The 22,500-nt window shown below is 48.3% G+C and overlaps 1 protein-coding gene across 1 annotated transcript in view; it reads right to left on the bottom strand.

The window, feature by feature from the left end:
- The window catches only part of LOC142159815 (uncharacterized), a 202,168-nt gene that overhangs the window by 24,125 nt on the left and 155,543 nt on the right, over positions 1–22,500 (bottom strand). The gene's annotated exons all lie outside the window — the stretch shown is intronic.

Below are 22,500 nucleotides of genomic sequence, written 5' to 3'. Positions count from 1 at the left end.
GCACATTCCTTTCCACTTACTGCAATCAACACCTTGATAAAGATCAAGTGAATTAGGAGTAAGCGACCTCTCCTGAATGTAGCCTGAATAAGACCTCACTCCTACCAATCTTTGCATGAGGAAAGTCGAAATTTCGTTCTGTACTTGTTTTCTTTGGCTGTTTATCGAATTCGGCCTCAATCCACACGACCCGTCCAGTCTGGACTGTGCTGGCTGTGGTGTGTCTCTAATATCTACCCCAGCCACGTGGCTGTCCTCTGAGAGCAACCAGCCCCGTGCCAGGGGCAAAGATATCACCCCCCCCCCCAAATTACCATAGAACAGGAAGTCAGTCGTGTAGATGTATATTCTTTCCCCAGCTGTCAGACAGGAAGTGAAGGGTAAATACAGGATGGGGGGGGGGATGCACAGGAATGTTCTTCCGAGGCAGAGCTTAGTCTATCATCACAGTGAGGACAGGACTAGCTAGGCCAGGGGTAGGAAACCTGCGGCTCTCCAGGTGTTGTGAAACTACAAGTCCCAGCATGCTTTGCCAGTAGATAACCAGCAGATAGATGGCAAGGCATGTTGGGATTTGTAGTTTCACAACACCTGGAGAGCCGCAGGTTGCCTACCTCTGAGCTATTCAGTCATAATCATGTGACCTCTGCTGATCATGTGACACAATATTAAAGCCTACTAATAATGGCTGACCTGCAGCATCTCTTCTCTCCTGGTCCACCTGACTTCAGCATTGTGCCTTACACAATGGTGATTTCCCTAAGCTGACCACTAGCAGAAGAAACATGAGGGCTAGCTATACAATGATTAATATACAGTGTTTACAGAAGTCAATCCCCTGAGGAAATTTTCATGGCAAATGAAACGCGTTGGGTCACACCCACAAAGTGACGTCGCACAGGAAGGAAGCATCATGCGTCCCACTGTGGAACGCACGCCGCTGCATCCACTCCGGGCCCGCTACAAGGATCAGTAAGTTTAGTCAGATTTTGTTTCAAGACTGTGCCTTCAATATACGACTCTTATATTTCCCTGGATCTTGTAACAGAACTATCATTACTTGCACCTTTGACTTTATGGACTTATCTGTGGACTTCACTGGCAGTTTAACAATCAATTCGCTGTGAGAGATACAGTATGCTATTCAGTTGCAGCCATTAGTATCTGATTACAATGATGGTTAATGTTTAACATCTAACCTTAGATTGATTATACACACATCCATGTGTTGTATGTATATGTTATTAATATTAAATGTTCTTTCCCTTTACATTGTTTCCATTTTATCAGTCATTTAATATCAACCAGCATTATATCACTGTAGGCAATAGAGCGCACACTTTACTTCTTAAAATACAGGGTGATTCAAAAGTCGCAGTACAGCCTTTTATTTCAAAAACTCTACAGGAATTGGGCCGATTGGCCGATTTCAAGATGGCGCCCATGTTTGGTACATACCGTAAGAGATAGACCACGTCACCCATACCTTACTGGAGTATTCAGGTTTCCCAATTTCCTGTAGAGTTTTTGGAATAAAAGGCTGTACTGCGACTTTTGAATCCCCTGTATGTACAGAAGTCATAACTACTTATGTTTTTTAATAGAACAGACTGTATCGTGTTTGGCTGAGCAATCACTTTGGATTGGCGATTGCGGCAACGGTTATTATCTATGTTCCATAGATGTAGGGAAATTAGTGCGACCATGTGGTTATCACCTCCACGAGTTTCCCGTTGGGGGTAGCTGAAGTTCAGTTTCCGGGCCGTGCTCCCCCCCACACACACACACTCCCACAACCATGGGTTTTGAATTAATAAAAAGCGTGTGCGCTGAGGCCATCAGATCAACTAATAAGCCATGGACATACATAAATAAAATGCATCTACCAGGGCTAGCCAGATTATTGTCTTTTATTTGTAAGGCGCCACAAAAGGTCCGCATGAAATCTAAAGTAGTATACAATGCAGACAGTAATACATAGTACATTAATAAACTAAACATAATTACACAAATACCCAGACATCTACTAGTTAACAGATTACACAGATAACTTGATAAAACAGATCAAGTTATTTACAGGACAGTGAGTGAGAGTGATGGTAATGTCCAATGTGAAGTCGGCCTGGGCTAGGGAAGCAGCCTATAGGTACAGAGGGTGATATAAAAGTACAAGGAGAATACGAGGAAAGAGGGTCATGTGTGTGAGACCTTACATCCTGAAGAGAAGGGGAAGACACAAATAGGGGGACACCGAGTGGGGGAGTGGAGGTGATAGTAGAGGCAACGGACTTCGCAGGAGGGCATTAATACTGTTATCTTTCTATATGTGTTCTTATAAAGGATATCTACATGTTGACATCCCTGTTCTTAGGTGTCCTCTTCCCCCTGAAGACCTGCAAGGTACTTCTCCTGGGTTCCTTAACTGTGACACCCTCTTTCAGTCCTGCAGCCTTTGAGCTTGTAATCAGCCCAAGGATTATGCTGCCCTCCACTGTAGCAAAGAAACCCCTCCATGCTGCATCATCCCGCCGATATCAGCAGATCTGAATGTCCCTGGGTTATTAAAATAATAGTTCTAGAGCCTAGATCTGGAAGTGTCTGTCCAGGAATGACTTTACAAATACAGTATCATAGGTTTCATCTGTCAGTGTCAGCCTGGGAGTTCAGCTTCACAAAACCAACCACTGGATCCACCTTTCAGCATACAAAAAATGAGACTTATGGTATACATTTATTTCATGATTTTATATAACCCACTGTCCCCTGTTGTCACGATAGTAGGAAAGTATTCTAATATCCAGGTAAATAGCCAAATAATCAATGCTTACATCTATTAAACAGAAAATCAGCAACAGAGCTATATCACTTTTATAAAAGGGTAAATGGGCCTCACTATGACAGATGTAACATAACACACAGGGAATATGATACTGGGCCTTCTTATAGCAATAACATTGGTATCTGCTTCCAGCTCAGTCCAGGTGAGCCTACTCTCCTGGTGCAGCAGGCACACCTGCTTCAGTGTCTCTCCAATTATAGGACACACAAATCCACTAGATCTGTAGGGAACGAGGACAAAGAAAAATCGAGGTCCCTTCCTGTAATCTCTGCTTCTTGGTCAGTCCAGCAGAAACCGTAACTCTTCAACAGTCTTGACTTCCACCTTCCATGATCTCACTGTTGCATGTTCTCCTCCAGCTTCTGGGCTCAGCCTTTTATCCATCTTCAGTTCCCATCCTTCATGGTGGTGCTCCCTCTTCTAGCTCCCTGTTTGGAGTCTAATCTCATGGAGGCTGGAAAACTAACCGGCAGTGGCTCCACAATGTCTGCGGATAATGGGTTTACACAATGGATCTCGGCATAGGAGCCTAATCGCTGGACATATAATTGCCGACTATTTCCTCCCTAGATCAATCTGTTTGTAGCTTTCTGCAGAGTTGCAAGCTCTGAGATGACCGATGCTGTCAATAGAGCCTGACCAGCTACATGAATACATGGTCCTGATTCCGATAGTGCCAAGACCTGGTGCGAAGCACACCCCTGGAGTAGATTGAACTCGGAAAAGTCTTTGTAAAATCCAGGATTACTACAACTCACACACACATATTACCGCTACATTAATGGAGACACAGTCTACACAACATTTTATGCACATAGCCAAGGAAAGAACAAACTTTGGTTATTTGAAGGAGAGAGGGCCCTCTCAGGCTTGTCCTTTATTTGAACATGCCTGGTACTCGCCTCTCCTTGAACAAAGAAACAATTGGTGTATACAAATCCCTGTTCATTAGTGAGAAACGAGGTATAGCATGGAAAGGCAATATTAAAAACTGCTTCCCAGAGCTATTCCCTGATGCTTACCATTAATAGGTAATATCTCTGTGTTGAAAGCAAGGGCAAGCGGTCAATCCTCATGACTAACCAGGGGAGAAATTAACTGCACATGAGCAGAAAGTCTTTGTCCATTGGCCCAGCCAAATCTAGCCTAGATTCGTTTGCTCATTGCCGTCTTCCCCCTTTCCCGTATTGGCCACCCTGATCACATCATCTAATAGGATTGGTGCAATATTTCAAGTGCTTATTTGAATTTATGACGGGAGTGGAAAGTGCTTATCAGCTATACACCGATCAGCCACAACATTAAAACCTCTGACAAGTGTAGTGAATAACATTGATTATCTTGTTACAATGGTACCTGTCAAGTGGTGTTTTATATTAGGCAACAAGTGAACAGTTAGTTCTTGAGGTTGATGTGTTGGAAGCAGGAAAAATGGGCAAGCATAAGGATCTGAGCAACTTTAACAAGGGCTAAATTGTGATGGCTAGACGACTGGGTCAGAGCATCTCCAAACCGGTAGGTCTTGTTGGATATTCCCAGTAACGGGGTTATGGGCGCCTGTGACAAGACTGGGCATCATAGTGATTATATCATGCCAGCCCAGTCTGTCAGTCAGTGGACCAATTGAACAACCACAGCCCACTCTGTTATTAAATATCACCTGGTGTCCAGATCTGTTATTGCTGTGGTGTCTGCTGCAGCATATGACTTGCTGTGGTGTCCAGAGAGGGGGGAGGCAGCACACAGGAAGTTTGAAACAGCTGTGGACCATGTGACATAAAAAAAAATGAGTAGAAGGGGTTAAACACAGGAGAGTCAGGACTCTATCTAAAATCAGGCAGTGGACTCTGCCTGTTTGCTAACTATTATTCCAGCAACTCTTCAACCCAGACTTGATGGCACCAATCACAGCAGGTGGGAGACCACTGATATCATGCTCTACCTCCATCAATCACAAGGGGACAAAGAGCGGGGAGTTGACCAAGGGAGGGGGCCAGGATCAGGTGTCTTTTGAAAAGGAAAAAAAAAGGGATGCCCGGGAAGAGGAGGGAAGATTGTTGTTGGAGAATCTTGGAAGAGCAAGGACATGGACTGATTGAGAGTAACTGTATTCTATCATGGCCAGAAAGGAAGCTTCTTTAGACAGATCAGACAGTGTACCTTTAGGACTGAGTTTGCCATCACTCCATCGGGAGACACTTGCAGATTCTGAGAAATTGATGAGCCTAATACCCAGGGTCCCACCAAGCTGGTGTAGAGTTGGCTGAGTGGCCAGGATCAGCAATATATATATAGACCCACTTTATGGATCATGATCCCTGGCCCATTTGGATTGTCAGCTGTCGACTTTATTACCATTTTGTGCCTGCTAGGACTCTGTGCTGGGAGGTGACCTGCTGGGGACTTTGTTGCAGAGTTTTTACTTGCACTGGTGATTTTCTGACACTTGTTATTGTCATGAATCGGGGTCTTAGACCTGTTTACGCCACTTATCGGTATCATATCACCATGTATCTCCCTTCTGTCAGAATGCAACATTCTAAATCCATGGACAAAGCATGACTTCTGTCTGCTGCACTGGAGACTGCCATCTTGGGTGAGACATTCTGCTACATCCTGCCTATTCTGAGCACCTGACTTCATCCACCAATTAGCTCCCTCTGCAGACTTTAAAAGTCACCTCCTACACTCAACTAATTGCTAGTGCAACACTTTCCTGTTTCCATGTTACCACTGTTGCTGTTTGTTTGCTGCTTAATTTTGCCTGCTGTTGTACAGACTCCAGCCATTAACCCTTCGTGTGGATTCAGCTTCATTCTGCCTGCTGTTGTACAGACTTCAGCCATTAACCCTTCGTGTGGATTCAGCTTCATTCTGCCTGCTGTTGTACAGACTCCAGCCATTAACCCTTCGTGTTGATGCAGCTTCATTCTGCCTGCTGCTCTACAGAATTCAGCCATTTCATGTGGATTCAACTTCATCCTATTTGCTGCTGTACAGATTCCAGCTTTCACCCCTCGCGTGGATCCAGCTCTCTTCAGCCTATTACTCTGACTCACCTACTGGCTATTTTGGGTGGTAGGTTACTGCTCTGAGTCTTCCAACTTCTGGAAGCATCACTGTGTCTATGGGTACCGGCTTCCAGTTCCAGGATCGACGTAGGTTCTGAGTTGCCCGGGGCCAGTTCCAGGCTTATCCAATTCAGGAGATAGGCACCCCTGATAATCCACTGCCTGAGTTCTGACCCTTACCAGTCCCAGTCCCAGTTTTGGTACAATAATCTTCTGAGTTTCTGGATCCTTGGGGTACTGAGTCTCTTGCCATGGGTTTAGTTCCTCTGTTCCTGCGTCCAGATTTTAGTCGCTTATTCCAGTACGAAGTCCAGTCCAGCATTCCTCCTCCAGTCATCTGACAATCATGAAAAGAGCACATCCTCCCTCTATGAGCAAGGTCTTCATCCGGCCTCCTAGTTTCCACTTCATCCCTGCCACAGCTGGTCCCAAGGGTTCGGAGAAGGATCCCAGAAACCCTATTGCCGTCACAGTTATATTTGGTGGGGGAACACTGTTGTATTTTACTTAGTGTATACACTTTGTTAAATAAAGAGGTTATTATCTCTTTCTTGCCTCCTTAACTGTATGTCCTGTGAACCTAGAGGGCCAGGTATCTAGAGAACTATGGTTCCAACCCCAATGTCCTCACAGCACCCCTGGCTCAGTGATGCGCGTGGCTAGCCCCTCTGGTCCAATCCCAAAGAAGAGCTACTGTAGCACAAATTACTGAAAAAGTTATTGCTGGCTACGATAGAAAGATGTCAGAACACACAGTGCATGGCAGCTTGCCGTGTATGGGGCTGGGTAGCCACAGACCGGTCAGAGTGTCCATGATGACCCCTGTCCACTGCCAATGCACAGACAATGAGCACGTGAGTGCCAGAAATGGACCATGTGTATTGCTGGTAATATCATCTCCCAGCGTGTATCTGGTATATGCACTAAACCAGTGTAAGTCCCGGTATTGTCATCTTCAAGAGTATTCCTGGTATCTATCATCTCCAGATTGTTCCTGGCAATATCATCTTCCAATATACCAAACACAGGATTTCCAGGGGGAGGGGGGGGGGTTCCAAATGTTAGATTTCGAAACAAGGCAAAATAAAAAAGTGATAATAATCCAGCTAAAACTCCACACATTACTCACACATTACACCAACACCACCCCCACCCCTCTCCCCACCTGTTACACCAATACCACCCCCACCCCTCTCCCCACCTGTTACACCAATACCACCCCCACCCCTCTCCCAACACATTACACTAATACCACCCCTACCCCTCTCCCAACACATTACACTAATACCACCCCTACCCCTCTCCCAACACATTACACTAATACCACCCCTACCCATCTCCCAACACATTACTCCAACACCACCCCCACCCCTCTCCTCTCATGTTACACCAACACCATCCCCACCCCTCTCCTCTCATGTTACACCAACACCATCTCCACCCTTCTCCACACAAATTACACCAACACTACCCCCACCCCTCACAAATGACACCAATACTACCTCCACCCTTCTCCTCACACTTTACACCAATACCACCCCCACCCCTCTCCTCACACGTTACACCAATACCACCCCCACCCCTCTACTCTCATGTTACACCAATACCACCCCACCCCTCTACTCACACGTTACACCAACACCACCCCCACCCCTCTCCCCACCTGTTACACCAATACCACCCCCACCCCTCTCCCAACACATTACACTAATACCACCCCTACCCCTCTCCCAACACATTACACTAATACCACCCCTACCCCTCTCCCAACACATTACTCCAACGCCACCCCCACCCCTCTCCTCTCCTCTCATGTTACACCAACACCATCTCCACCCTTCTCCCCACAAATTACACCAACACTACCCCCACCCCTCACAAATGACACCAATACTACCTCCACCCTTCTCCTCACACTTTACACCAATACCACCCCACCCCTCTCCTCACACGTTACACCAATACCACCCCCACCCCTCTACTCTCATGTTACACCAATACCACCCCACCTCTCTACTCACACGTTACACCAATACCACCCCTCTCCTCACACGTTACACCAATACCACCCCCACCCCTCTACTCACACGTTGCACCAATACCACCCCACCCCTCACACGTTGCACCAATACCACCCCCACCCCTCTCCTCACACGTTGCACCAATACCACCCCCACCCCTCTCCTCACACGTTACACCAATACCACCCCTCTCCTCACACGTTACACCAATACCACCCCCACCCCTCTCCTCACACGTTGCACCAATACCACCCCCACCCCTCTCCTCACACGTTACACCAATACCACCTCTCTCCTCACACGTTACACCAACACCATCTCCACCCTTCTCCCCACAAATTACACCAACACTACCCCCACCCCTCACAAATGACACCAATACTACCTCCACCCTTCTCCTCACACGTTACACCAATACAACCCCAACACCTCTCCTCACACGTTACACCAATACCACCCCCACCCCTCTACTCACATGTTACACCAATACCACCCCACTCCTCTACTCACACGTTACACCAATATCTCCCCACCCCTCTCCTCACACGTTACACCAATACCACCCCACCCCTCTACTCACACGTTACACCAACACCACCCCCACCCCTCTCCCCACCTGTTACACCAATACCACCCCCACCCCTCTCCCAACACATTACACTAATACCACCCCTACCCCTCTCCCAACACATTACACTAATACCACCCCTACCCCTCTCCCAACACATTACTCCAACACCACCCCCACCCCTCTCCTCTCATGTTACACCAACACCATCTCCACCCTTCTCCCCACAAATTACACCAACACTACCCCCACCCCTCACAAATGACACCAATACTACCTCCACCCTTCTCCTCACACTTTACACCAATACCACCCCCACCCCTCTCCTCACACGTTACACCAATACCACCCCCACCCCTCTACTCTCATGTTACACCAATACCACCCCACCTCTCTACTCACACGTTGCACCAATACCACCCCACCCCTCTCCTCACACGTTGCACCAATACCACCCCCACCCCTCTCCTCACACGTTGCACCAATACCACCCCCACCCCTCTCCTCACACGTTACACCAATACCACCCCTCTCCTCACACGTTACACCAATACCACCCCCACCCCTCTCCTCACACGTTGCACCAATACCACCCCCACCCCTCTCCTCACACGTTACACCAATACCACCTCTCTCCTCACACGTTACACCAACACCATCTCCACCCTTCTCCCCACAAATTACACCAACACTACCCCCACCCCTCACAAATGACACCAATACTACCTCCACCCTTCTCCTCACACGTTACACCAATACAACCCCAACACCTCTCCTCACACGTTACACCAATACCACTCCCACCCCTCTACTCACACGTTACACCAATACCACCCCCACCCCTCTACTCACACGTTACACCAATACCACCCCCACCCCTCTACTCACACGTTAAACCAATACCACCCCCACCCCTCTCCTCACACGTTACACCAATACCACCCCCACCCCTCTATTCACATGTTACACCAATATCTCCCCACCCCTCTACTCACATGTTACACCAATATCTCCCCACCCCTCTCCTCACACGTTGCACCAATATCGCCCCCACCATTCTACTCACACGTTACACCAATACCACCCTCACCCCTCTCCTCACACGTTACACCAATACCACCCCCACCCCTCTCCTCACACGTTGCACCAATACCACCCCCACCATTCTACTCACACATTACACCAATACCACCCTCACCCCTCTCCTCACACGTTGCACCAATACCACCCCCACCCCTCTACTCACACGTTACACCAATACCACCCTCACCCCTCTCCTCACACGTTGCACCAATACCACCCCCACCCCTCTACTCACACGTTACACCAATACCACCCCCACCCACCTACTCACACGTTACACCAATATCTCCCCAGCCCTCTCCTCACACGTTACACCAATACTATCCCCACCCCTCTCCTCACACGTTACACCAATATCTCCCCACCCCCACCCCTCTCCTCACACATTACTCCAACACCCTTCTCCCCACACGTTACATCAAACTTGCCAACTCTCCCGGAATGTCCGGGAGACTCCCGCATTTTGCAAAAGTCTCCCGGACTCCAGGGAGAGTGTGGCAATCCCCCGCATCTGGCATAATTCTGCCCACTTCCTAGTGAAGTTGGCAGAATTAGTTAAAAAAATGACGCGATTTGCGTCATTCCGTCATGGGGGCGGAATTTTAGGAGCCCGCCCCCATCACGCCCACCTCCCCTGGCAGGCTCCCGGAGCAAGACTTCAAGAAGTTGGTAAGTATGCGTTACATAAAAGGGCTGGCTGGCAAAGTTTAGTCGGGGGGAGGGACAAGCACACAGCAGTGTGTAAAAGCAACCCACAAATCCTCATAAATTAACCCCTTCATCAATCAGTCCCCTCATCCTGTCATTGGCCTCCTTAAAATCATTAAATCTCTCATCATAGTAACCTACTTACCAACATTAACCCCCTCATCATTTCCCTCATAATTAATGGACCCCTCCTTATAATCATTAAATCCTTCAGCCTCATTATAACAACCCCTTCAACATTGTTAACCCCTTTATAATCATCCACTCCCTTATACCCATAATTTATTAATCCTAACATTATAAAAAAAAATCCCTTTTATATTCATTAACTGCCTTAATCATCACCTTCCTCAGCCTCAGCAGCGTGAAATGTAAAACTGCTCTGTGCTGCGGATCCTGCTCGATGACCCCCACTGTAAAGCCAGTATGTGTTATGTAACTTGTAGTGCCCCTGATATTATCATCCTGAATCCTGTTACTTCCTCTATCCCTTGGCGTGGTCTCCTGTGTGGAGTACCCAATTTGCATCATTTTGGCCCCACTCATGTGTTCAAATCAACATTTTGTCGGGGTGGGGCCAAAATCACGCGATTCCCCACAAATTTTCATTTTGCCTCCCGATGGGCAGGGTGCCCGCATCCTCCCCAGAGAGCTACCCAGAATTCGGGAATCTCCCGAACATTCCAGGAAAGTAGACAAATATGAGTTAGAGGAGTGAAGTGTCCGGGGAAGGGGCGTTTTGTCATAGTGAACATACAGTAGAGGCCGATGCAGCCATGTCCAAATCAAGCCCTACGCCCGTCAGAGCTACTTGTTTTCTGCCATATCTCTTTCACCAGCTATGGGGCTAGTCTAAGTTCAGCTGGCGGGTCTGGCGTCATTATCCGCAGGCTCTATACTGTGCAAAAAGACAGATTTAAAAAAAAATAAATAAAGCATGCCCCCCCCCCCCCACCTCCACCGATATTAACCCTTGTGCTACCAGCCTAGGGCTGATAGTTGCAAAATTGGAGGTGGGGGGGGGGGGGGCGCAGGGCAAGACCAGCACTAGGCAAGCCAGCGGGGCCTGTGGCACTGTAGCAGGGGAACTCCCAGCAGCAGGAGGTTCCCCGTCATAGTGACACACAGACCCAGGCCGTTCATCACGGGGCTGGATTCCCTATGGAGTCGGGGTATGGAAAAAAAAATGTGCGGGCCCCCTCTAGGGATACTTAGCTCAGTGCTGAAAGCTCTTCCCAGACCCCTGGGCGGTGGGTGTGGGATAATGAAAGTGTAAAAAAAAATTATTAAACAGTATTTTAGTGGAACTACAAATCCCAGCCAGTCCAGGCTGCCATTAACAGTTTGGGCATTCTGGTGCATGTAGAACTGTAAGTTCCAGCATACCCATGGCAGCCAGGGCATGCTGGAACATGGAGAACCACAAGTGCCAGCAAGCCCTGACACACTGGCCCTGCTGAGCCATGCAGTATCACAAACTAAAATTTAAATAAATCACACACCTCTTTCATACACACATTTTACTAAAATTAATAAAACCCCAGAGCCCATAATAAAAACAAAAACGTTATCTGTAGCTGTCCCCAAAAAATTAACCCTCCAAAAATATTCCTCAGGTAGTTGTAAGAAAAAAAATAGACAATGGCAGCATGGGCTGGCTGGGACCTGTAGTTCCACAAATTAATTCATTTTTTTTCTTTATTTCAGGGGGGGGGGGGGGGGTTGCACATTTGTTTTGCAAACCCCACTCTCTAGGAAATCCAGCCCCGTGCTGACCAGACTGGGGCTGTGTCATTATGGCAGGGGGATCCTCTGCTGTGGGGTCCACAGCGTCCTGAGCAGCCCTGCACCCAAATTAATCAGTGCACGTATCTAGAGATCTGTGTTCTGATTAATTAAATACGTGTGTATAGTACTGAACGCGGGTGGTGCTCAGAATGCCTCCCTTGGTGGATCAGGCCCCTTATGTATAGAGAACAAAGTACCTCAACAATGCAGAACTTGCCAGGAAACCAGAGGGGAATTATAAACATAACATTTGTGTGAAACATGAAGTTTCTCTGCAGACAATGTAACAGCTCCGTGCTGCCCACAGTGTGATCAGTGCAGGGATAGGACATAGATCCATGTGTGTGACATCACCAGGTCATGTGCTGCAGCGGTCACATGGTACAGTCACTGTGACATCACCAGGTCATGTGCTGCTGCAGTCACATGGTACAGTCACTGTGACATCACCAGGTCACGTGCTGCAGCAGTCACATGGTACAGTCACTGTGACATCACCAGGTCACGTGCTGCAGCAGTCACATGGTACAGTCACTGTGACATCACCAGGTCACGTGCTGCAGCAGTCACATGGTACAGTCACTGTGACATCACCAGGTCATGTGCTGCAGCAGTCACATGGTACAGTCACTGTGACATCACCAGGTCACGTGCTGCAGCAGTCACATGGTACAGTCACTGTGACATCACCAGGTCACGTGCTGCAGCAGTCACATGGTACAGTCACTGTGACATCACCGGGTCACGTGCTGCAGCAGTCACATGGTACAGTCACTGTGACATCACCGGGTCACGTGCTGCAGCAGTCACATGGTACAGTCACTGTGACATCACCAGGTCATGTGCTGCAGCAGTCACATGGTACAGTCACTGTGACATCACCAGGTCACGTGCTGCAGCAATCACATGGTACAGTCACTGTGACATCACCAGGTCACGTGCTGCAGCAGTCACATGGTACAGTCACTGTGACATCACCAGGTCATGTGCTGCAGCAGTCACATGGTACAGTCACTGTGACATCACCAGGTCATGTGCTGCAGCAGTCACATGGTACAGTCACTGTGACATCACCAGGTCATGTGCTGCAGCAGTCACATGGTACAGTCACTGTGACATCACCGGGTCACGTGCTGCAGCAGTCACATGGTACAGTCACTGTGACATCACCAGGTCATGTGCTGCAGCAGTCACATGGTACAGTCACTGTGACATCACCAGGTCATGTGCTGCAGCAGTCACATGGTACAGTCACTGTGACATCACCAGGTCATGTGCTGCAGCAGTCACATGGTACAGTCACTGTGACATCACCGGGTCACGTGCTGCAGCAGTCACATGGTACAGTCACTGTGACATCACCGGGTCACGTGCTGCAGCAGTCACATGGTACAGTCACTGTGACATCACCAGGTCACGTGCTGCAGCAGTCACATGGTACAGTCACTGTGACATCACCAGGTCACGTGCTGCAGCAGTCACATGGTACAGTCACTGTGACATCACCAGGTCACGTGCTGCAGCAGTCACATGGTACAGTCACTGTGACATCACCAGGTCACGTGCTGCAGCAGTCACATGGTACAGTCACTGTGACATCACCAGGTCATGTGCTGCAGCAGTCCTATGGTACAGTCACTGTGACATCACCAGGTCATGTGCTGCAGCAGTCACATGGTACAGTCACTGTGACATCACCAGGTCATGTGCTGCAGCAGTCCTATGGTACAGTCACTGTGACATCACCAGGTCATGTGCTGCAGCAGTCCTATGGTACAGTCACTGTGACATCACCAGGTCATGTGCTGCAGCAGTCACATGGTACAGTCACTGTGACATCACCAGGTCATGTGCTGCAGCAGTCACATGGTACAGTCACTGTGACATCACCAGGTCATGTGCTGCAGCAGTCACATGGTACAGTCACTGTGACATCACCAGGTCATGTGCTGCAGCAGTCCTATGGTACAGTCACTGTGACATCACCAAGTCATGTGCTGCAGCAGTCCTATGGTACAGTCACTGTGACATCACCAGGTCATGTGCTGCAGCAGTCACATGGTACAGTCACTGTGACATCACCAGGTCACGTGCTGCAGCAGTCACATGGTACAGTCACTGTGACATCACCAGGTCATGTGCTGCAGCAGTCACATGGTACAGTCACTGTGACATCACCAGGTCACGTGCTGCAGCAGTCACATGGTACAGTCACTGTGACATCACCAGGTCATGTGCTGCAGCAGTCACATGGTACAGTCACTGTGACATCACCAGGTCATGTGCTGCAGCAGTCACATGGTACAGTCACTGTGACATCACCAGGTCATGTGCTGCAGCAGTCACATGGTACAGTCACTGTGACATCACCAGGTCATGTACTGCAGCAGTCACATGGTACAGTCACTGTGACATCACCAGGTCATGTGCTGCAGCAGTCCTATGGTGCACGGTGCTGGAGATTGCTGCTCTCCGTGATCTTGGTGTTTCCCCAGTCTGGACATACATAAACTCTGTGCCAGAGTCACTGCCACCCTGGAAAACTCCTAAACTCAAAGGAGCAACTGTCTGACTCAGGTAAATATACACATAGCAGTATATACATATATACAGTGCATCACTGATGCTGGCACATATACTGCCTGCCAGAACGTATGTACACACTGCCAGAGCCGGATTTAGACCTCATGGGGCCCTAGGCAAGATATTGGTTTTGCCCCCCCCCCCTCCCTGAAACAATCCATAGCACTTTCTTTTTTTAGCATAGCATATACCCCTATAGTTAAGTAGAAGGGTAAGTTATGTGCTGCCGCACATCACACTGCTCCTCCTGCATCACACTGTGGTCCCTCATTACTGTCCCTCTCATCACTGTATTCTCCTTTATCATTACACTACATCACACTGCAGCCCCTCATTAGTGTCCCTCTCATCACTGTACTCTCCTTTATCATTACACTGCATCACACTGTGGTCCCTCATTACTGTCCCTCTCATCACACTGTGCTCTCCTTTATCGTTACACTACATCATACTGTGGTCCCTCATTACTGTCCCTCTCATCACACTGTGCTCTCCTTTATCATTACACTGCATCACACTGCTGCCCCTCATTACTGTCCCTCTCATCACACTGTGCTCTCCTTTATCATTACACTGCATCACACTGTGGTCCCTCATTACTGTCCCTCTCATCACACTGTGGCCCCTCATTACTGTCCCTCTCATCACACTGTGCTCTCCTTTATCATTACACTGCATCACACTGTGGTCCCTCATTACTGTCCCTCTCATCACACTGTGTTCTCCTTTATCATTACACTGCATCACACTGTGGTCCCTCATTACTGTCCCTCTCATCACACTGTGGCCCCTCATTACTGTCCCTCTCATCACACTGTGCTCTCCTTTATCATTACACTGCATCACACTGTGGCCCCTCATTACTGTCCCTCTCATCACTGTACTCTCCTTTATCATTACACTGCATCACACTGTGGTCCCTCATTACTGTCCCTCTCATCACACTGTGTTCTCCTTTATCATTACACTACATCACACTGCGGCCCCTCAGTACTGTCCCTCTCATCACACTGTGTTCTCCTTTATCATTACACTGCATCACACTGTGGTCCCTCATTACTGTCCCTCTCATCACACTGTGGCCCCTCATTACTGTCCCTCTCATCACACTGTGCTCTCCTTTATCATTACACTGCATCACACTGTGGTCCCTCATTACTGTCCCTCTCATCACACTGTGTTCTCCTTTATCATTACACTGCATCACACTGTGGTCCCTCATTACTGTCCCTCTCATCACACTGTGTTCTCCTTTATCATTACACTGCATCACACTGCGGCCCCTCATTACTGTCCCTCTCATCACACTGTGTTCTCCTTTATCATTACACTGCATCACACTGCGGCCCCTCATTACTGTCCCTCTCATCACACTGTGTTCTCCTTTATCATTACACTGCATCACACTGTGGCCCCTCATTACTGTCCCTCTCATCACTGTACTCTCCTTTATCATTACACTGCATCACACTGCGGCCCCTCATTACTGTCCCTCTCATCACTGTGCTCTCCTTTATCATTACATTGCATCACACTGTGGTCCCTCATTACTGTCCCTCTCATCACACTGTGGCCCCTCATTACTGTCCCTCTCATCACTGTGCTCTCCTTTATCATTACACTGCATCACACTGTGGCCCCTCATTACTGTCCCTCTCATCACACTGTGCCCTCCTTTATCATTACACTGCATCACACTGTGGTCCCTCATTACTGTCCCTCTCATCACACAGTGCTCTCCTTTATCATTACACTGCATCACACTGTGGTCCCTCATTACTGTCCCTCTCATCACACAGTGCTCTCCTTTATCATTACACTACATCACACTGTGGTCCCTCATTACTGTCCATCTCATCACTGTACTCTCCTTTATCATTACACTACATCACACTGCAGCCCCTCATTACTGTCCCTCTCATCACACTGTGTCCTCCTTTATCATTACACTACATCACACTGTGGCCCCTCATTACTGTCCCTCTCATCACACTGTGCTCTCCTTTATCATTACACTGCATCACACTGTGGTCCCTCATTACTGTCCCTCTCATCACACTGTGCTCTCCTTTATCATTACACTGCATCACACTGTGGTCCCTCATTACTGTCCCTCTCATCACACTGTGCTCTCCTTTATCATTACACTGCATCACACTGTGGTCCCTCATTACTGTCCCTCTCATCACACTGTGTCCTCCTTTATCATTACACTGCATCACACTGTGGTCCCTCATTACTGTCCCTCTCATCACACTGTGCTCTCCTTTATCATTACACTGCATCACACTGTGGTCCCTCATTACTGTCCCTCTCATCACACTGTGCTCTCCTTTATCGTTACACTGCATCACACTGTGGTCCCTCATTACTGTCCCTCTCATCACACTGTGCTCTCCTTTATCATTACACTGCATCACACTGTGGTCCCTCATTACTGTCCCTCTCATCACACTGTGCTCTCCTTTATCGTTACACTGCATCACACTGTGGTCCCTCATTACTGTCCCTCTCATCACACTGTGCTCTCCTTTATCGTTACACTACATCATACTGTGGTCCCTCATTACTGTCCCTGTCATCACACTGTGCTCTCCTTTATCATTACACTGCATCACACTGTGGTCCCTCATTACTTTCCCTCTCATCACACTGTGTCCTCCTTTATCATTACACTACATCACACTGCGGCCCCTCATTACTGTCCCTCTCATCACACTGTGCTCTCCTTTATCATTACACTACATCACACTGTGGCCCCTCATTACTGTCCCTCTCATCACACTGTGGCCCCTCATTACTATCCCTCTCATCACACTGTGCCCTCCTTTATCATTACACTACATCACACTGTGGCCCCTCATTACTGTCCCTCTCATCACACTGTGCCCTCCTTTATCATCACACTGCAGCCCCTCATTACTGTCCCTCTCATCACACTGTGCCCTCCTTTATCATTACACTGCATCACACTGCAGCCCCTCATTACTGTCCCTCTCATCACACTGTGCTCTCCTTTATCATTACACTGCATCACACTGTGGTCCCTCATTACTGTCCTTCTCATCACACTGTGCCCTCCTTTATCATTACACTGCATCACACTGTGGTCCCTCATTACTGTCCTTCTCATCACACTGTGCCCTCCTTTATCATTACACTGCATCACACTGTGGTCCCTCATTACTGTCCTTCTCATCACACTGTGCCCTCCTTTATCATTACACTGCATCACACTGTGGCCCCTCATTACTGTCCCCCTCATCACACTGTGTCCTTCTTTATCATTACACTGCATCACACTGTGGCCCCTCATTGCTGTCCCTCTCATCACACTGTTCTCTCCTTTATCATTTCACTACATCACACTGTGGCCCCTCATTACTGTCCCTCTCATCACACTGTTCTCTCCTTTATCATTACACTACATCACACTGTGGCCCCTCATTGCTGTCCCTCTCATCACTGTACTCTCCTTTATCATTACACTGCATCACACTGCGGCCCCTCATTACTGTCCCTCTCATCACACTGTGCCCTCCTTTATCATTACACTGCATCACACTGTGGTCCCTCATTACTGTCCCTCTCATCACACTGTGCCCTCCTTTATCATTACACTGCATCACACTGTGGTCCCTCATTACTGTCCCTCTCATCACACTGTGCCCTCCTTTATCATTACACTGCATCACACTGTGGTCCCTCATTACTGTCCCTCTCATCACACTGTGCCCTCCTTTATCATTACACTGCATCACACTGTGGTCCCTCATTACTGTCCCTCTCATCACACCGTGCCCTCCTTTATCATTACACTGCATCACACTGTGGTCCCTCATTACTGTCCCCCTCATCACACTGTGTCCTCCTTTATCATTACACTGCATCACACTGTGGTCCCTCATTACTGTCCCTCTCATCACACCGTGCCCTCCTTTATCATTACACTGCATCACACTGTGGTCCCTCATTACTGTCCCTCTCATCACACTGTGTCCTCCTTTATCATTACACTACATCACACTGTGGTCCCTCATTACTGTCCATCTCATCACACTGTGCTCTCCTTTATCATTACACTGCATCACACTGTGGCCCCTCATTACTGTCCCTCTCATCACACTGTACCCTCCATTTTCATTACACTGCATCACACTGTGGCCCCTCATTACTGTCCCTCTCATCACACTCTGCCCTCCTTTATCATTACACTGCATCACACTGTGGCCCCTCATTGCTGTCCCTCTCATCACACTGTTCTCTCCTTTATCATTACACTACATCACACTGTGGCCCCTCATTACTGTCCCTCTCATCACACTGTTCTCTCCTTTATCATTACACTACATCACACTGTGGCCCCTCATTGCTGTCCCTCTCATCACTGTACTCTCCTTTATCATTACACTGCATCACACTGTGGTCCCTCATTACTGTCCCTCTCATCACACTGTGTCCTCCTTTATCATTACACTGCATCACACTGTGGTCCCTCATTACTGTCCCTCTCATCACACTGTGCTCTCCTTTATCATTACACTGCATCACACTGCGGCCCCTCATTACTATCCCTCTCATCACACTGTGCCCTCCTTTATCATTATACTGCATCACACTGTGGCCCCTCATTACTGTCCCTCTCATCACACTGTTCTCTCCTTTATCATTACACTACATCACACTGTGGCCCCTCATTGCTGTCCCTCTCATCACTGTACTCTCCTTTATCATTACACTGCATCACACTGCGGCCCCTCATTACTGTCCCTCTCATCACACTGTGCTCTCCTTTATCATTACACTGCATCACACTGTGGTCCCTCATTACTGTCCCTCTCATCACACTGTGTCCTCCTTTATCATTACACTGCATCACACTGTGGTCCCTCTCATCACACTGTGTCCTCCTTTATCATTACACTGCATCACACTGTGGTCCCTCTCATCACACTGTGCTCTCCTTTATCATTACACTGCATAACACTGTGGTCCCTCATTACTTTCTCTCTCATCACACTGTGTCCTCCTTTATCATTACACTACATCACACTGTGGCCCCTCATTACTGTCCCTCTCATCACACTGTGGCCCCTCATTACTATCCCTCTCATCACACTGTGCCCTCCTTTATCATTACACTACATCACACTGTGGCCCCTCATTACTGTCCCTCTCATCACACTGTGCCCTCCTTTATCATCACACTGCAGCCCCTCATTACTGTCCCTCTCATCACACTGTGCCCTCCTTTATCATTACACTGCATCACACTGTGGTCCCTCATTACTGTCCCTCTCATCACACTGTGCCCTTTATCATTACACTGCATCACACTGTGGTCCCTCATTACTGTCCCCCTCATCACACTGTGCCCTCCTTTATCATTACACTGCATCACACTGTGGTCCCTCATTACTGTCCCTCTCATCACACTGTACCCTCCTTTATCATTACACTGCATCACACTGTGGTCCCTCATTACTGTCCCTTTCATCACACTGTGCCCTCCTTTATCATTACACTACATCACACTGTGGCCCCTCATTACTGTCCCTCTCATCACACTGTGCCCTCCTTTATCATTACACTACATCACACTGTGGCCCCTCATTACTGTCCCTCTCATCACACTGTGCCCTCCTTTATCATTACACTGCATCACACTGTGGTCCCTCATTACTGTCCCTCTCATCACACTGTGCTCTCCTTTATCATTACACTGCATCACACTGCGGCCCCTCAACTGCATCACACTGCGGCCCCTCATTACTGTCCCTCTCATCACACTGTGCTCTCCTTTATCATTACACTGCATCACACCTGTGGCCCCTCATTACTGTCCCTCTCATCACACTGTGCTCTCCTTTATCATTACACTGCATCACACTGCGGCCCCTCATTACTGTCCCTCTCCTCACACTGTGCTCTCCTTTATCATTACACTGCATCACACTGTGGCCCCTCATTACTGTCCCTCTCATCACACTGTGCTCTCCTTTATCATTACACTGCATCACACTGCGGCCCTCATTACTGTCCCTCTCATCACACTGTGCTCTCCTTTATCATTACACTGCATCACACTGTGGCCCCTCATTACTGTCCCTCTCATCACACTGTGCCCTTTATCATTACACTGCATCACACTGTGGTCCCTCATTACTGTCCCCCTCATCACACTGTGCCCTCCTTTATCATTACACTGCATCACACTGTGGTCCCTCATTACTGTCCCTCTCATCACACTGTACCCTCCTTTATCATTACACTGCATCACACTGTGGTCCCTCATTACTGTCCCTTTCATCACACTGTGCCCTCCTTTATCATTACACTACATCACACTGTGGCCCCTCATTACTGTCCCTCTCATCACACTGTGCCCTCCTTTATCATTACACTACATCACACTGTGGCCCCTCATTACTGTCCCCTCTCATCACACTGTGCCCTCCTTTATCATTACACTGCATCACACTGTGGTCCCTCATTACTGTCCCTCTCATCACACTGTGCTCTCCTTTATCATTACACTGCATCACACTGCGGCCCCTCATTACTGTCCCTCTCATCACACTGTGCTCTCCTTTATCATTACACTGCATCACACTGGGGCCCCTCATTACTGTCCCTCTCATCACACTGTGCTCTCCTTTATCATTACACTGCATCACACTGCGGCCCCTCATTACTGTCCCTCTCCTCACACTGTGCTCTCCTTTATCATTACACTGCATCACACTGTGGCCCCTCATTACTGTCCCCTCTCATCACACTGTGCTCTCCTTTATCATTACACTGCATCACACTGCGGCCCCTCATTACTGTCCCTCTCATCACACTGTGCTCTCCTTTATCATTACACTGCATCACACTGTGGCCCCTCATTACTGTCCCTCTCATCACACTGTGCTCTCCTTTATCATTACACTGCATCACACTGTGGCCCCTCATTACTGTCCCTCTCATCACACTGTTCTCTCCTTTATCATTACACTACATCACACTGTGGCCCCTCATTGCTGTCCCTCTCATCACTGTACTCTCCTTTATCATTACACTGCATCACACTGCGGGCCCTCATTACTGTCCCCTCTCATCACACTGTGCTCTCCTTTATCATTACACTGCATCACACTGTGGTCCCTCATTACTGTCCCTCTCATCACACTGTGTCCTCCTTTATCATTACACTGCATCACACTGTGGTCCCCTCATTACTGTCCCTCTCATCACACTGTGCTCTCCTTTATCATTACACTGCATCACACTGCGGCCCCTCATTACTATCCCTCTCATCACACTGTGCCCTCCTTTATCATTACACTGCATCACACTGTGCTCTCCTTTATCATTATACTGCATCACACTGTGGCCCCCTCATTGCTGTCCCTCTCATCACACTGTGCTCTCCTTTATCATTATACTGCATCACACTGTGGCCTCTCATTGCTGTCCCCTCTCATCACACTGTTCTCTCCTTTATCATTACACTGCATCACACTGTGGTCCCTCATTACTGTCCCTCTCATCACACTGTTCTCTCCTTTATCATTACACTACATCACACTGTGGCCCCTCATTGCTGTCCCTCTCATCACTGTACTCTCCTTTATCATTACACTGCATCACACTGCGGCCCCTCATTACTGTCCCTCTCATCACACTGTGCTCTCCTTTATCATTACACTGCATCACACTGTGGTCCCTCATTACTGTCCCTCTCATCACACTGTGTCCTCCTTTATCATTACACTGCATCACACTGTGGTCCCTCTCATCACACTGTGTCCTCCTTTATCATTACACTGCATCACACTGTGGTCCCTCATTACA

Source organism: Mixophyes fleayi, chromosome 6 (assembly GCF_038048845.1).
Source record: "Mixophyes fleayi isolate aMixFle1 chromosome 6, aMixFle1.hap1, whole genome shotgun sequence".
In the NCBI taxonomy this organism is placed as follows: domain Eukaryota; kingdom Metazoa; phylum Chordata; class Amphibia; order Anura; family Limnodynastidae; genus Mixophyes; species Mixophyes fleayi.
Note: the sequence above shows the minus strand (reverse complement) of the source record. Positions and strands in the feature narration are given on the sequence as shown.